Source organism: Agelaius tricolor, unplaced genomic scaffold, assembly GCF_023055355.1.
Source record: "Agelaius tricolor isolate 1412-34295 unplaced genomic scaffold, bAgeTri1.0.p SCAF_3, whole genome shotgun sequence".
Classification (NCBI taxonomy): domain Eukaryota; kingdom Metazoa; phylum Chordata; class Aves; order Passeriformes; family Icteridae; genus Agelaius; species Agelaius tricolor.
The window spans coordinates 32,669,671-32,687,735 of record NW_027269263.1 but is presented as its reverse complement, the minus strand read 5'-3'; the positions used below and the strand labels follow the sequence as shown (position 1 = coordinate 32,687,735).

Here is an 18,065-nt window from a genome sequence, read left to right as displayed (position 1 = left end):
GACAAATTGCACAGCGCACTGCTCTAACACACAATTTGGGAACACCACTATTTCAAGCAACCGCGTGAACCTCATCTGGACGATCACGGCGTTCGCTGAGCAGGGCGCCCTTGGAGCCCAGGCTCTTTAGGGAGCGAGCCATTTGCAAGGCCTGCTAATAGAGATGCAGGAGCGCGGCTGGCAGCGCCGCGGGACCGGGCACAGTAACTAGGTTTCGCTCCCCAGGGCACGGCTGCAGCGCAGGCTTATTTTCCCAGTGCGAGGGGAAGGAGGTTACCGGCAGTCACAGCAGATACATTTTAACTGCATTTAACGCGACCGGTTGCAACGGCGGCGGGCGAGCCCGGGCTGCCCGCAAGGCAATGGCAACAGCCGGCCCGTGGTGCGGAGCCCCCGGCCGCGGTGCCCGGCTCCGCGGGGCCGTGCTGGCAGCCCGACACCGCCCGAGCTGCCGCAGCCCGCTCAGCCTGGCCCGCGGAACCCAGCCCGGCCGGCGCCCGCCAACACCCACCGGGCCCGGCGCTACCGGAGACCCCCGGCGGCTCCCAGCAATCCCCTCCCGCCCGGCAGCCGGGGGAGGCGGCACGCTCGGCAGCGCGGCCCCGGCGGGGACCCGGGTGTCACCGTGGCACACGCCCCCCGCCTCCCGTCCGCAGCCGCGGTCGCTGTGGCGCTGCCCCGGAGCCGCCGCTGCCCTCACCTCTGCCCGCAGCAGGTCCGGCGGGAGGCGCGGAGGGGCGCCCGGCCGGGAGCGCTCCCCTGCCGTCCCCTGCAGGCGCGGGCTGCGCTGTCCCGCGCGGCACGGAGCGCTCCCGCTGCCCCGCTCCCGCTGCGGCCGCCGCGGCCCCGCCCGGTCGCCGCCTGATCCGCTCATCCGCCGCGGCGGGAGGCGCGCGCGCAGGCGCGGGAGGCGGCGGCGGCCCCGCCCCCCGGGGCTGCGCGCGGGCGGGCGGGCGCGGTGTGAGGGGGGCCCGGGAGCCTCCGAAGGAAATCCCGTCTGTGCCCAGCTGGCCCTGGCCCGCCGCCGGGAACCGCGACCTGCGCAGCATGCGGGGAAAGCACGGGCTCGGGTGGCACCGAGCTGTAACATCACCCAGCCTGCCCTGTTACGGGATAACAGGCAGCGGAAAAGTAGTAACAGCGGAAATAAAATGCGGTCTGAAGCATGCAAGACGTCGTCTCAGATTACCATCACAACAGGAACCCTGAATTGGTTTTTTTTTCTTTTTTTTATCACCTCAAAATATGACTTCTCAGATTCACAGAATTAATTAGGTTGGAAAAGACCTCTGAGATCATTGAATCCAACCTATGACCCAACACCACCGTGTCAATTAGAGCAGGGCACTAAGTGCCACATCCAGTCTTGTTTTAAACACTTCCATGGGCAGACAGTGGCTCCACCGCCTCCCTGGCCAGCCCACTCCCCTGTCCAGTCACCCTTTCTATGAAGAAATCCCTCCTAATGTCCAACTTAAACCTTTCCTGCTGCAGCTTAAGACGGTGTCCTCTTGATTTGTCGCTGGCTGCCTGGGAGGAGAGACGGACCCTCACCTGGCTACAGCCTCCTTTCAGGGAGTTGGAGTCAGCAATAAGGGTACCCCGAGCCTCCTCTTCTCCTTCACTTTTTAAACACATATCTCCGATAATAAGAACCACCATGAGCAGCTTACATATATTACTGTATTTCAAGTGAGATCAGCATGTACCTCACGTTGTTATCACCTGCCAGTTGACAGTGCTGAAAACAGTTGCTAAATGCAGAGCATCTTCACTTACTTCAAGGGAAAGTACTGTCAGTGCATTCTGAAGATATCTGGCACCTCCAGCACTGACCCCCAACGAATGACGCAGAAAAGATGACACTTTGGATTAATGCTTCCAACTCCAGAAATGAATCTTTTTGCTCCATCCAATTTTCATAAAGTCATCTGCTGTATCTCAATTATGCAGCAGTGTGACTAGGAGTCCATTATCTTGGGCTAATGTTCCACAATCTTTTCATTCTGTTCCTTGGAACCAGAATTAATTAAAAGGCTGACTGTTCTTTCCTCAGTACTTTTTAATGCTTCTGTAGAAAGATGTGTATGTATTCCTGGCTGTGGAAGATTGCTTTGTCTTCTCAGCAATGAGTTATAAAATGTTGAATAATACAGAGAACATATCTAATGATGAAAACAAAATTGAAGTTTCTTTGTACAAAGCTTTTTATAATTAAACAATACTTCTTCCCAAAGGAGGGCTCTGGAATGAGATAATTCACTCTGACAAGAGCCACTCACCCAGCCTTTCTTACCATGGAGCTTTATTCACAAGGGTGGTTGCAGTCTACAGAACAGACTGAGCCTAGCTTTGGGAAGCAGTCCTGTGCCTGTGTGCAATTCATGACTCATTTATGTCTTGCCTTGTGACAGGGCAATGCTTTAAAAGCTATTTGCAAGGATACCATATTTCACACTTTAGCACTTCAAGAGCACCACAAAAAACATGGAGTTCTTCAAGTCATGTTAAATACTCATGAAGGGGTCACAGTTTCAGATATACAAAGTATGTGATATCAGGCTGCTGTGTGTAGCTGAGTATGAATCCACACTATGTTTTTTGCTTCTCCTGGAGGGCACTGGTAAATTTATTCCTCAGAGTGCTTTTGTAGCTTTATAGAGTTCTTGTATTCTTGTTTGAGACAGAAGTGGGAGGGTGGCAGTGCACCAGAGTAGCAAGAGTTTATGGAAACCTCAAGCCCCTCCTCACAGGGCTTACACTGAATCATAGGCATACTGATGCTTTCATGGGTTGCACAATGCTGAATTATGCCTCAGGTATTTTTCATTAAAGGATCTCTTATAGGGAAAATGGAGGTGAAATGCCATTCAAGTATCATGGCTTCAGATCTGAGGACACAGAGAACTGATGAGCAGTGTGAGTTTTCACCTCACACCTTAGGATTGTCAGGCAGAGAAAATACTGAATTATCACTACAAACACAGAGAATGATAGATGGTTTGGGTTGGAAGGGATCTTTAAAGGTCATCTAGTCCAAACTCCCTGACAAGTGCAGGAATATTTCCACCTAGACCAGGTTGCTCACAGCCCCATCCAACGTGGTCTTGAATGCTTCAAGACCTCATAGGGATGAGATATCAGCCACCTCTCTGGACAGCCTGTTCCAGTCTTTTACCACCCTTCCTTGTAAGGGATTTCTTCCATATAGCTAGTCTGATTCTGCCCTCATTCAGTTTAAATCCATTCCTCTTTATCCTATCACCACACACTGTTGTAAAAAGTCTTTTCCTTGCTTTTTTGTTGGTCCCCTTCAGGTGCTGTAAGGTGCAATAAGGTCTCCTGAGCTTTCTCTTCTCCATGCTGAACAGCCCCAGCTCTCACAGCCTCGTAGGAGATGTGCTCCATGCCTCTGATCCTCTTCATGGCTTCACTCTGGACTTTTTTCAGCAGGTACAGATCCTTCTTATGCAGCAGATCCCAGAGCTGGGACTAGGGAAAACATTTGCCTGCACTGTATACACCTGTGACCAGGAACAAACAAACAGAAAGCCCACAGCTAGCAGAATAAGAGAATTATCTATTTTTTTCCTGTAGAAACACCAGAACTATCAATCTTGTTAATATGAGGGTCTGAAAAAGGATGAAAACTGCTCCATGAAAGGGAAGAAGCTGCTTTCCATCTTTGGCATATTTCCAACTCATTTAAAATAGTAGGGATTCAAGTAACTTAAAGGAGGATCTGATGTTTGAGGTTGTCAGGGAATGGCAAGGACAGGACTGTTCCCTAAGGGAAGGTTGAGTGGGGAGCCAAAGCTGGTAACACACCTGCCAGGGCAGGTACCTCACCATCCAGAACCTGCTCTCACATTCAGTTGAGCCAGGCAGACCTAGAGACAGCCACAGGCAGCCAGAAGTCCAGATCATAAGGCAACATCACACTGAAGAGAGAAATGCAAGGTGAAGCCAGCAGCAAAACCCCTTAGTTGTGTTTAGGATGAGGTCCAGCAACCACCAAGGCAATGAGATCAGGTTGATACCAAATCAGGCCAGAGGCTGAAGCTTGAATCCAGACTTATTTCACATATCTCTTCCAACACAGCTCAAGTAAGAATCAAGGGCCCAGGGCTGTGCTTAAATAGGGCTCTTGGGCCTATGGGTATAAGTAGAAGCTGCAGATGCAGCTGCTTAGAGCCATTAAGGCTCATTAGTGCACTCAGGACCACAAAGAGTTCATCTGGTCCCTTTTTTCCTTACAGGATAACATTTGCAGTGGTATATTGAAGCAAGCTTTTCACCTCAGCTACCCACAGCTGCTCCTTTCTGACTTGGCTCTTGTGAAAGGAGGGGTGAGCTGGTGACAGAAGAGCTGTGTGCTAGACATGAAGCTGAAGCACAGGAAGAACAACTTCCACCTGGAGTGTGGGAGCTTCTGGCAGTGCTGCCATCTCAAGGTTCTTTCCCAAGAGCATCTGTGCTCAGAAAACAAGATAAAATACTTCAGAGCTGAAGGTGAACAACAAAAAGGCAGAGTGTTTTGTTTTGTGGTTGTGCATATCTTTGATTATGATATGCACATGATTAGGGCTGGTAGATGCTATAGGAACACAAACTAGCTCTGTTCAAAAAGAAGATAAGAAAATTTGCATTATTCTTAGATAACCTGCTTGCAGAGTTGCTAGAGGATATTCATTGTAATCCTGCTGGGTGTTGTCTTATTATCTAGTGTTAACAGACACCACATGGGGCTTTACTGGTAAAGGAAACAAAGACTAAAAGCAACAGCAGAATCTGAAGTAAAGTGAGAATTCTGCAGTCCTGGCAAGGGACACTTCTGCACACACTCACTATATTTTTTGGTTTTTCTGAAGTGGATAGTAGTTTCTTGCTTCATCTACAGGTGTAGAGAACTCTGACAATATGGAGAATCTTAACAAAACCAGAAAAAAAAAAACCTTGAAGTACTGTATTAAATTAGTAAGAGGAAAAATACAGAAGTTTTGCATTTTCAGGGAAGCTGTCCTCCTTGCTCTTCCTGGAAGTTTTCAGCTTCCAACATCTGTCAAAGAGAACAGAGGCTTTAGTTCTTAGCTTAAAAAAATCCTTTTTAGTTAAAGTTAAAATTGGGACCTTCATTCTAATTAACAAAACTTGGTTTTAATTAAAAAGCAGCAGGGGTTTGGCAGAGAAGCAAAAAGCTTCGTAGGTAAATGCTCACTTGGAGTGCTCACTTTTAGCCTGCTCTGTTGGAAAGAAGCTCAGTTCTGGGTCCCTCCTTTGTGGGAGAGCCTTGGTGCTGCTGCCAGAGCCATCAGCTCTGTGGCCTCTGAGCTCTTGTGGCCTCACTGCACAGCTTCGTGTTTTGGAGCAATTATCCGCATTGAGATATTAGTGAAATTAGAATTTTAATTAAAATTAAAAAGGATTATTATTGGGTGGTAAGTACGTAATACATGGTAGGAAACAATGTTTAGCAGTAGCCTTTTTATCATTGAGTTTGGCAATGCACAGTTGGTTTAGAACAAATGTTTTGAAGCTTTAAAACCACTGACATTGCTAATGATTTGAGTCTCTAATTAAAAGCCAGCACATTTATGCTAATTAAAAATGAGATGAAAATATTTTCACTTTGATTCTAAAAGCTGTATGGCAGGTATCTGAAGTATTTCTTATTTACAGTGCAGCAATTCTCACTGTCTTCAATTTCTTCACAGTTATGAATGCCATATTTAGGAAATCACTTTTGCTACAGTAGTCCATCTTTTACCCCAGTCATTCATGGGGCTAACATAAAAGAAGTCAAACTTAGTTTTCCACTGTTAAATCACTTTTTTATTTTATTAGATGCAGAGCAACTCATTCTGTCAGAGACCTTGGCACTGCAGAATGTTCCTCCCTCCTTTAGATCTAAGCTTGTCAGAGCTTAGACATATGAGATGTGTCAGTCCTGATTTTCTGTATTATATTTAGTTATTTAGGACATGATGTTACAGGATTTTTAATTCAACTCAGGCATTTTTCAAGTACCCGCATATTTTTATTCTTTTGCATCACCAGTTCAAGTATTCTTAGCCCTGATCTGGTTTGTCATTTCTGCAGTTTTCAGTATGCTCTTGTCTGACAAGTCCTCTTTAAATATCTGCTGTATCAGCTCCTCTTATGTCTTGGAGAAGCTCCTTCCCCCCATGTGTCTGTTTTTAGCCTCCAACTTTCATCTAGAGAACTTCACATTTCTCCTGTACAGTGAACTGAGCTTGATAGGATTATATTTAGCTGTATCAGTAGGATTTTAATCCAATAATCCTGTTGAGAAGGAGTTCTTCCAGCAAGGAGACCTAATGCACCTGTTTCACCTGCCACTTGGCTTACACACCTTTGCAGTCAGTTTTCTCAGAACTCTTTGTATTAGTTTTGGTGTTGTGAAGAAATAGAAAACAGCAATGCATCAACTCTTGCACTAAATGCTAAACAGGAAGGATGTAAATCAGTCACATTGTGCAGAATGTCAGTTCTTTCTGCCTGCTGCTGGGAAGCAGTGAATGAATTCCTCATTTTGCTTTGCTTATATGCATGGTTTTGTTTTCCCTATTAAAATCTCTTTATCTCAACACACAAGTTTTCTCATTTTCACCTTTTGGATTCTCTCCCCATCCCACAGGGGGGTTGTGGGGTGTGGAGTGAGCAGTTGCATGGGGCCAAGAGGCTAGCTGGGGATAACCTGTTGGCACAATTCCTTTAGCACATGCAAATTATTTTAGGAAGGAAGAAAGACATTCACTTATTAAGATCAGTATGCTCCAGGTTGAATCTTCTTTTCCAGAGTTTCTTGCTGATGTGTTGAGTTTTCCTCAGTTACAGAATGGAATAAATATACTTAAAGTCATAAACCTGTCTTTCAAAAGGACAGAGCCTGCTTGTGGTGGGAGGAAGGGACCTCCATAGCTGTGAGGCTTCTTTCTGTTCCCTTGTCAAGTCAGTGGGCAACATCTGCTGGTCCCTCCATTACAGGCTTTTTATCAGGGCTCTCTTCTGTTTCCTTTTGTGAGTCTTATTGTTCCCTGGCATGATTCTTGCACCCCTATTTTTTTTTTAATAGCTCTCTTCTATATCGGATGCAATACCATTCTATAGCCTAAATTTGGAAAAAGAAAGTTCATTTAATTCAGAGTGAGTCCAGGCCCTCCCTTTTCTCAGACATATTTTGGATTGCTGGCTATTCAGCTGGCCCACAACATGTACAAATATGGTCCCCTGTGACTAGCTGTTGAGATTGATGCCTCAGTTGAAGACAGCAATTGGTCCTTAGCAAATGCTGGGTCTCTGTAAACCTCCCTCCTGACCCTTGAGTGCCTGCTTGATTCATACCCTTAATGTATGTAGGTTTTATTGTATGTCTTTAATGCATAGTCCTCAAAACACATTCTATTTCCAGGCCTTATCTTAACCTTAAGCAGTGTTGGTCATGTCTCAGTTCCTTCATTTTTTTGGCAGATAGCTGTGTTCAGTTAGCTTGTAAATGCTTGGTCTCCAGCACATCATTACTGAAAACAAACCATATATTCACCATTCAGAGTAGTTAAATAGTCAGTGCTTGGGGGACTTTGTCAAAGAAAGTGTACTGTCACATTTGATTTCCTCTCACAGATACACATTCATTAATTCAGTGTAAAGCACAGACATCTCTCAGAGTCTTGTTTGGATTTTATTTAGCACTGGGGCAATTGAATCAAGACTCCATACACCTCTGCAAATGTGTGTTGTGATTACATGGTCTCCAGCCTGTCAGAAGCTTATGAAACATTTTCTAATCAAGGAAAGGCAACTCAAGCAATTTTCTCTCTTTCAGCTCTTGTACCACACAGCTCCTGTGTTATTTGACCCTTTGTTTATATCATAAGAAAGCCTGATACAGAGAAAACTATGTAAAAGTAACACACCCCATGTGTTTTCAGGTCCCTTCCATGTCATGCAATTCTATTTTTCATCCTTCATCATATTTTTCTTATCTTCTTAATACAAAAGGCCAGTGTCAAACATCTGGTCCTTGACAGGCTGATCCTGATGTGCTGAGAGCTATGTTTATAGATGTAAACATCACAAATGAAATATGATGTGTATGCTCACCATTTCCCCAGCTACAGGACACTTCATGTCATTCCTCTCTGCTTGCAGCCTTGCTGTCTGCAAATCTGGTTGGAAGTTGCCTACATGGCTCTGCATTTCTGTCTTATGAAACATCTGAGCTGTCTTTTCCTCTTAGGTTTTATTTGTGTGTGTACAGTTGTCATGAAACTTGTCCATGAGCAACAGCCTGAGTCCCAAGCCCCTTTTTTTTATTTGCAGAAGGGAATATACATTTCAAGGATGAGGGAAATTCTAGAGCCTTGTGAAATGGAAATCACAGTGGCCACCTTTAAAAGGATGGAAGGGGAGAAGAAAATAACTAAGGAAAATACACTTAGCCCCTTTTCCCTTCCTAGAAATAGCCCAGCATAAGTCATCTTTGTGTAACCCCTAGAAGATAATGAGGTAATAAGCAACAGCTGGCATTAATAAAGCTGAACAAATAATGTGGAATTGCCCTCCTTTGCCTCTACTCAAGGAATTTTCTGAACGGGACAAAGTCAATGTGATATATTTTAAATCTGGTAATACCTTAGTAAGTACAAGGATACAGTCTACATACAGCATCTGTAAAGTGGGATTATAATATATATTGAATTTTGATTTTTTTGGTTTGATAAACAGAAAAGTTGACAGTGGCTCCTGTGAGTTGTAGAAAATGGTTAAAGAAAATAGAATAGTATCCCTAATTCCATGTACTTTTTGAAATAAATGTGAAAGTTCATGAAGTCCAGCCAGTCTACATCTTTTGTTTGCTGAAGGAAAGCATTCACACAGTGTAAGTTTTCTTCAATAACCATGAACACATATGAGTGAAAAAACCCCACTGCAATTGGACACTTTATTACATTATTCTCCAGTGGGCATTTCTGGCCTGATTCTGCACTGTGGTATTTTATCCTACAGAAATGAATCTACCTCTTCCTAATGAGCTTCACCAGAGGGAATTGGTGTGGATTCAAGCTTATTGCATCCTGAAAACTGAAAACATAGTTTCAAGGCCTGATTTTTTTCATGAAAGTTTTAACTCAGCAAATAGCTCCATTAAATAATTCTTCTCACAACTAAAAAATGGCTGAGTCTAAACCTAGATGGATACTTCTAATAAATTGTAGTGATTCTGAATTCAATCCTGCCTCCATGGGTAGGATTCTGTAAAGTCAATGGAGTGATCATTGCAGCATAACTGTGAATATGACTATAACCACCTGCTCCTTCCCCTTTTTCCATCAGAAAAGCACTGTTGTTGGGAGAATATGTTCTGAACTGCTGTACTTCATAAAAATGATGCAACTGTGAAGTCTGGAATAAAAAAACAAACCAGCAGAGGGAGGCATACGAATAGGAACAGGAGAAAAAATGTGGATTTGAGACCTGAAAGCAAATGAGATGAAAAGAGAGAGCTTGAGGTGCAGTGGGACAGCTGTGCAAGTGGGAGATGGGAGGGTAACTGCTGGTAGGTACCCAGCCTGTGAGCCCCTGAGAAACCAGCCCATTGCTAGGATTAAGAAAAAGGTGGGGGAAGGCAATTTTGAATTTCCTGGAATTCCAAGGAGGTGGGATAACTGGGTTTGGAGATTTTTTGCTTTTCATCCTGTTTCAGGTAAAACACTCTCCACTCAGAGAATTTTTACTTTGTTTACTCCCAGGTAGCACCAGTGACTGATCACTGATTCGGGTATTGGGTGGAAAAAAGAGTACATAATTAAGTACCTTAAGAAACACCTTTCCTTCCTCAGGCTCTGCTTTGGCCAAACACCTCTCCTGCTTCCATCCTAGTCTCCTGTTTCACTGCAGGTCATGCATGGTCACCCTGGGGGGAGGTAGTGTTTGACTGTGTGATTCCCTTCTCCTTCCCTTCAGACCTCTCTGGGGCTGCATACCCCCAACATTTTACATGACATCCCAAGCTGTAACAGAGGTCTTAAACATCTTTTCTTTCTGGTAAATCCATGGTTTTCTGTGGTACTGCAAAAATGGCTAGGCAGGCCATAGAATTGTTAGTAACACTATTCATATACGTGCAAAAAATTCTAGAAAGAAAATGTTGCTTTTAAACAATTTTAAACTGAACAATTCTAAAATGCTACTGACTAAATCCAAACCAAATCTAGGTGCAATTGCATGTTTTTGCCCCTAAATACCCTCTCCTATCTTCCATCAGATACTATTTTTGTGTCTATTAAAAGCAGCCATCAGCCTATTGGTGATGGGAAGAGACTGCCTCTTACTACACCTATCTGCTATGGGGCCCCGTGTGGTAACAACCAAAAACAGGCAAAATACTTCCAGGTACTCCATCCCTGCTAGTGCAAACACTTGTGAACAATAATGTAACCTAGTGGTAGCTAAGTTATTTTTGTCTCCAGAAGTCTTAGGTTTTTATTGAAAAAGAGAGAAAGTTCTCAGAGACGTGGTTTTTTCTATCTCTGCAAATCATGTACTGCTGCAAACATTTGTTGTGATGCCAGCCTGTGAGGATGGTGATGGGTTGTGAAAATGCCTTGCCTTCTTAAGCAATCTTGATCTAAAGCCTCAGAGGCACAAAGCTTTTTCCTTCTATTCCTATATTTCTATTTCGTGTATTTTAGGTGAAGGGCAGTCTCACAAATGTTTTTCCCAAAAGTATATTCTTAGGGTGTTATTCAGGATTTGGAGTGGGGTATTTTTTCCCCTTGCTAAGTTGGTATCTTAATGCCACAATGCCTTAATGCCACAGTGTTTGTATTTTCTCTGTTCCTCAATGTGAGGATCGTCCCAGCTTGCTCAGACTTTGCCAAGAATATTTGTCTGCATTAATGAAGATGTGCTTTATCTCTGGGCCCTCCCTTTGTGTTTGAATTATGGGACAAATTGTCTTTCTGATAAATTTCCATGTTTGTTTCAGTGTTTTCCAGCCTGTAGTTTCCAAGAGCTGTAGGGATACACTGCAATAGTCCTCTTGCTGCTTTAGGTCCCAAACATGAGAGTGCCTACCCAGATTCAAGAGCCAGGGACTGAGGGATAACAAAAAGATGTTGTCAGACTTTCCATCCTGAAGTGCTAAAATAGGAGCCCTGTCAAACTTCTGATTAAATTCCATGGGGCCAGGATTTTACCCTTATCTAAAAGCCATGATATTCCTCCTTCATGGTCAGTGTCTGCTTAAGTAGATAGACCTGACCCTGAACTCCAAGTCTAAACAACTAAGTAAAATGTTTTTGTACAGTGTGAGTTTTGTCTGAATTACTACAATTTGGACTCATCTCTACCGTGCATAGGAAAAACAGTTTTGAAACACAAGATTTGTATGTCCCAAAACATGGGCTGATGGCCTTTCAGAAGCAATATGCTTTGTATTTCACTGTAGAGTGCCTTTGCATGTTAATATCAACATAGTAATATAGAAATTTCTTCACAATATCTCCAAGAGCTAAGTAAAGTAGCCTCTTTTTTTTTCAGAGATTGAAATATTGAAGTAGAAAGTCAAAGGATTTGACCCAAGTTCCAAAGAATAAGCATGTCAGGATTTATGGCTGTTTCTCAAACAGAGGAAAACTTTACCCTGAAAAAGCTGTTATGTCTGTGAGTGATGCCTTGGGGTGCCTTCAGCTGGAGCTTCAGCAAGGCTGAGGTAAACTACTCTTCCCAGGGAGCTCAAAATCTTCATTACAGCTGATCTCAGTTCACCTCCACTGTAGTTCCCAGCCGCCTGAGCACTGCAGGCTCCTCTTGCTGGTGTCAAGGCCAAATGGAAGGAGTGGACTGCAGGATCAGTGCATGAGGCTGCAGATGGCTCCTATGAGCACTCTCACTTATCCCCTGTGCCCATTCAATACATAAATCACTAGCACCATCTGCCTGCTATTGCTATCAGCGCCTTGAGCATTTGAACTCATTAGGAAATGGCAGGGAAATTCATCTCAAACAACAAGGAGTTTGCCAAAAAGACTTTCAACTCCCAGGAAGAACAATGCCTCATCATTTTGCTAGCATACTGTTGCAGGGAGAGGTACCTGCTTCATTTTGTACTTTCACTGAGGTAGAGAACAGGCTATTCAAAAGCCTGGGGTATCAGACAGGAAATCCTCATTCCCTATTTTTCTGTGTTTTGCAGTGAGAGGGAGTGATGAAAGGTTCATATCCTGGCAAATCTCACCAGCATTTTCTTTGGCCTGGAGTCACTTGCAGTCAACCCCTGTGCTCTCCTGCTTACTATAAATAACAAACAATCAGAAAAAAAGAATTCACAGCTTCTTACTCTGTTGCTGGTAATAGGAAGCTATTTTCACAATGCTTGTTAAGTATTTTGGGCTTTGGCTTGGATTTTCACAATCATGTCTGTAATAAATCACACTAAAAGCAGATCAGTTGCGCTATACCTTGAGTTTTGTTCAAGGAAGTTTTTACTTGAGAAGGTGAATGAGGGAGCAAGACACCAGATAAGTGGAGTATTTAAAATTGTCTCAGCTACAGAAAGGCAAGCAGTGTGGGAGGATGCAGTCTGAGAGAGAAAAGGCTATAGGAAAAAAATGCGGTGAACAGAAACCCTTGGGGTTTGTGAGGAAAAGAGCTCGTAGGTGAGAGGAAGGCATCTGTAGCTGGAGCATGACTAAACTGAGTGCCTGTGGGAGACAGGGACTCTGAACTGCTAATTTGGTAAAGGAGGGCTCAGGTTAAAATTCTCATTTCTACTGGTGGGTGCAGGGGGTTTTTCTAATTAAAAATATTTACACATTTTTCATGATGGTGGCCTTTTTAACATGATTTGGAAATGGAATTCTCAGTGTTTGAATGTTTTACTAGGATCTGTTACCTTTAAAATCATCCCTGTTTTGATCTCTGAAGGCACCTTTTACTTACTGCTTATCCACAGTGCAGGTACATTCCCTGGGCTGTGTTCAGGCAGTAGTCCTGAATCAGATAAGAAATTGTACTGAGTGAGGGTGTGACTGCATTTTGAATGTGTCCAAAACAAGCCAGCAAAGGCACTCTTCTCTTGCTCACTGCCTGGCTCTGACTGCATTTCTCAAACACTAGTGTTCTTCCAAACCCAGTTTTTGGGGATGGCCCTGCACACATAAACCTGAGCAGTGTTGAGGTTTGTAGGTGTCTAAGGAGTAAAAGTGATCAAACAGCTGTAAAACAAGGATGTGCTTAGCCATTTCACTCACAGGCCTATGAGACAGAATGCATTTTTCTGTAGCCTTGGTTTCCAGAATGATGGAAACATTAGCAACGAATTCCTCAAAAGAGATTTTTGCTGTTTGGAGCACTACCCAGTAAGATGTTTCAAGTCTTGTTCATATACAGAATTCAATTACATTTTTAGAAATTGCTTAATTATACCAGGGCAGGTCAATATGTAGATTGCCCTAAGTTGTTTTGTGTTGATTTTTATCAAGTTGATGATCCAAACAAATAGCTGATAAAATCTGTGTGGGTGTCTGTATAGGGATGTTACATCAGATAAACCAATTTAAGTCATAATTTACTTGGAGTAATACAGATGTGTCTGCAAGCAAGATTCTAGTGTGGATTTTCTGTCCTCATGTCCTCACTTAAATGTCATAAGATTTAGCTGTTATGCTTCTTCCAGTTTTTCTTTTTACATATTTTCTGTATTCTCTTGCATATATGCATTTTAAATTATTCACAATGTTTCTTTCTGATACTCTCTGAGAAAATCTACTATGTTGTTTAGAATACCTTAGGCACACCAAGGGACTGATTTTGGTGCAAGCTATTTTAATAGCTTTTTTTTTTCAATTCTGTATGTGGCTTTTGATCAGAAGGACCTATTCCACTTGAAGTGTAAAGCGTCAAGAGACTCCAACATTATATTCTCACCTAGTTGTACAATGAAAAGAAATTCTAATCTGCAGCAGTATCTTATGAAAATGAAAATATTCTGCCTAATGCCCAATGCATTTTAGTCAGGCAGAAGTTTTATGTAACTGCTGGATTGCTGCAAGTGCACGGAATAGAAATCAGTGGAGGCACATCTTGCAACTACTGCTCCAGGCTGTAACTTTGTAATAAAGTCTCCCAGAGCCCTCATTCCCTGCCAGCACGTGCTTGACTTCCATTTTGCAGAAAATTCCCTAGAACTCAATGATCTGCCAGAATTAGATTATTCCATCTTTGGATACACTGCAGAATACATATTTTTCTTTCGTTTTTTTCCTTTGTTTTTGGTTTTTTGTTTTGGTTTTTTTTTTGTTTGTTTGTTTGGTTTGGTTTGATTTTTTGGGGGTTTTTTTTGGTTTTTTGGTTTTTTTGGTTTTTTTGGGTTTTTTTGCAGCTGTTCAGGAAGGTACAAGTAGTGGGCTGGATGGATTTTCACCTTTTCAAAGACATTATTTTGTATCTTTAGATAAATGTCCTTTTACATGATTCTGTTTTATTATTCTAGGTATAAGATGCACACAATGCAGGGTGAAACCTATTGTTTTAATTTATGTACTTGAGGAGAGAAATAATATATGAGCTCAAAGATAGTTCAGCTACCTTCTTGGGCTTTCATGTGCTCATTTTTGTTTTACTGTTTCATAATGCAGACAGCTATATATTAGGCTATAAATCATTCTGCTTCTTTTAATAATGTTACTGCAGATGACTAAAGCAGAATAACTGTGTCCAAAATAGGAGTCACATTGCTTTTGGTTTTATTGCTTTACACATGGTAGAAAAAATAAAATAGTATTTTTTAAACCTATGACTTGCAGAGTTATGGAAGAGTTTAACATTGGAGTTACATTTGTGGCTTAAATAGTGAAACTGAGGAAGAATAGAGGAAAAAGATTGAGCTTGAGGGCATGTCTGTGTGCTTGCATTAAAGAGCTGGTGTCCTGTGTTTAACACAGGACACAAACACCTTGTGGCAGGGATGGCAAACATGCCAACCTTCTGTCTTCTTTAATCAGGGTCTGCCATTGAATGCACTCACATAGTCAGGAATATCACCCCAATGTGTTCATCCTTCAGACAACTTGAACTGTGTTGAAATAGACACCAGGCTGGCAGGATGGACAAAGAGAAACTGTTGCAATGCTTTAAATATGTCATGGGAAGGTGTTCTGTACTGGTTTGGGGTGTTGAAGAAGGCTGGTTGTGAAGAGGATCCAGTGAAATGGATTTTTGGTGAGATATCTTGTCCCCCAACACAGCCAGCCTATGTTAGTCCTGCACTGTATTCCTTTTGCTGCAAGGGACAGGTACTGCATGCATCAGCCTTGCATTTATTGTGTACTTTAGGGAAAATATAGTATCAAACCTCTCAGCAGGTTATGGAGTTGAGAGGCTTCTCCTTGTTTTCAGTCTCAGATGGCCTTTAAAGAGTGAAGAGCATCTGCTGTGACAAGTGCTTTGTTCAAGTGGCTCGGTTCACCTGCCACCAGGATTTGAAGAGCTGACTAAAGCCATTTCTGTTCCCAGACAAAGGCACAGGTAGAATTGCTCGTCTTGCTTCCTAGGAATAAGCTAGTGGGAAATTGCAAAGTGATAAGTATGGAGCTGTACTGGATTGGAGTGCTACTATTGAGTTAATTCTGTTCCAGTCAGCATGAAAACGCTGCTTTTCAGAAATGTACTCGATCAAGTCACCTTATACATCAAGAAGTAATAAACTATGCTGAAATAAGCTTTTTTCCCTGCATGCAGCTTCTAATTAGTACAAATGACATTAGGCTGTGTTTGCCTCACTGTGAAACAGAAGTGGGAAGTAAAAAACAAAGTTAACGCCAAGGGTATTAACATGTGTTAATATTGCATTTAATGTTAACAAGCACACAATTGATTTAGACAAATTTTTGTGCACAAAGGATAATTAAATGGTCTTAAACTTTAAAATTAAAAAAAAAAAGTACTGAAACAACAAAGAGGCAAGAGAACGTGAGACGCAGGAAGAGGAGTAGTTACAACTGCAGGACCCAGAGGGATTTTCTTGTCTCCAGCAGATGGCAGAATTTTCTCAGCTACAAACAGGCAACAGCAAGTTGAATCACCTGAAACCTGATCTCAAGAAGCAGCATTCAGCCTTTTTTGACTTGCAGATCCCTGAAAAATCTGGTGAATTAGGAGTTCAATAGATAACAAAGTAAGTAATCTCTTCTGATGGAAGAGATGTGGAAGTCACCTGGCAGCACAGCCAGCAATAGTCCATGTAGCTCAGATTAACTCTATTGCTGAATTATCATACCTTATCCACAATACATATGGAAGCCTACAGAGCTTTTCCACATAGTTTTGACATGCAGTTGAGGAAGTTCAGACAAGCAAATGCACTGAGTAGAAGGGTAGTAGAAGGATATTCCAGCTTTTGTGACAGCTCTCAACATTTATTTTCTGATGAAAAACCACTGATGAAGGTCGGATACTGGGCTAGATACACCTTTGATATGACATCATGTAGCTACTCCTAGGATGCTTCACTATGCTACTTAATCTAGTAAATTGTTTAAATAATGTGAGAAAATAATATTTTGTTACAGATGGTTTTTAATTCCTTATTCACCACGATGTGGTAAAGCAGCTGCTGGGTAAGGCAGCAGGGTTTTAACTCCAGGCATCAACACCTTATTCTCTATACATTTTTTGGGCAGTCACTCATCAGTGAGTTTTACAACTTTCTACTTGAAAATTTGGTGCCATGCCCTCAGGAGATAATGTTACAATCTTTGGATGCATTTGCCCTTATTTGGTGCTCAGGTCAATAGAGAAGAGTTAGAATGATGACTAGGAAGATGGACTGTAAGCATGAACTCTTGATCTAAGTACATCCTTTTAGCTAAACTTTGAAATAGCTCACGAGATCTCATTCTAGCAAACACTGCATTTTATGTTTTTTTAATGATAACAATTCATTCTTGTTTTGTTGTTGAAATTGTTGCTTGAGGGCTTAGAAATGTCTTTTAATGGCCCAAGTAGGAAGAGTTTACTTCCACTGGGAACAGCAACCAGTTATCAGGTACTCATTCAGCTTGTGCCAAAATTGTTCTTTTTTGTGTTGCTTGACTTTTTTTTGATAAATAATTAGAATCTTTTTCAGCTTCAGAAATAGATGGTCAAATAATTTTTTCAGAGTCCAGTTCTGGCCCATTTCTCATCTGATGCCTTATTCTTCAAGTCAATCCATTAGGATTGATGGGCAGAATGCTGTTCCCTGCTCTGCTACCAGCTTCTGTCTTCCTCAGACTGTTGCCCAGTTGTGAAACCCTACAATGAAAGTTAATTCTGCCTGTGCTCTCTTAATACAAGCAGAATTTTAAATAGATGACGGTTCAAGAACTTTCCCCCTCTCTTAGAGGAGGTAGAAGGAGAGGACTGAATGCAGTGTGGCTCTGTATTAATTCATACATTCTATTCAAAATCAAGGTCAGTGGAGCAGACAGAATGTCACTTTAAAATCAGCTGTCATATATTTCTTGTTCTTCTAATGAGCCACATTAAATAAGAGTAAGGAAATACTAATTCATGTCTCCAGATGTGCAGGTTTTATTTATGCTGTTTGGCTTTTGAGTTAACCTTACTGTGTACCTTTTGTGCAGGTTTAGAATGTGGATTAGCAGAATTCAAGGTTTGCCATAATACTTCTATTAGCAAGTTCTGAATAGATAGATATTCAACCATCTGTCACAGGCATTGTTTACAATGTGCCCAAATCACTCCTTCAGCTCTAGGACAGTAAGAGACCCTGAATAATTTTGCTGCAGCTTTTACTGTGTTCATTCCCAGCCATCTGCAGTCCCTGGAGCATCATGGATGTCCCCAGAGCTTTTAAACCTATTTTCCATCTGTTGCCTTCCCACCTATCAGCAGTACTAACATTCCCCAGAAGATTTTGCTGCTCTCACTGACAGTGAGATCAACATTTGGAGCCTTCTGTTGTGTGCTGGTGCTGCTGGGAGCTGGCAGGCAAGCATCAGGAATTAACAGCTTCAGAGCCCTGCAGATTAGGGTTA

The 18,065-nt window shown here is 42.4% G+C and overlaps 1 protein-coding gene across 2 annotated transcripts in view; it reads right to left on the bottom strand.

Moving 5' to 3' along the window:
• OSBPL8 (oxysterol binding protein like 8) overlaps positions 1–887 on the bottom strand; it is an 89,350-nt gene extending 88,463 nt beyond the window's left edge. For both annotated transcript variants that reach the window (XM_071423381.1, XM_071423382.1), the window contains exon 1: positions 701–887. The gene's annotated coding sequence lies outside the window, so the exon portion shown is untranslated. The remainder of the gene's footprint in view (positions 1–700) is intronic.
• Positions 888–18,065: the final 17,178 nt, after the last annotated feature.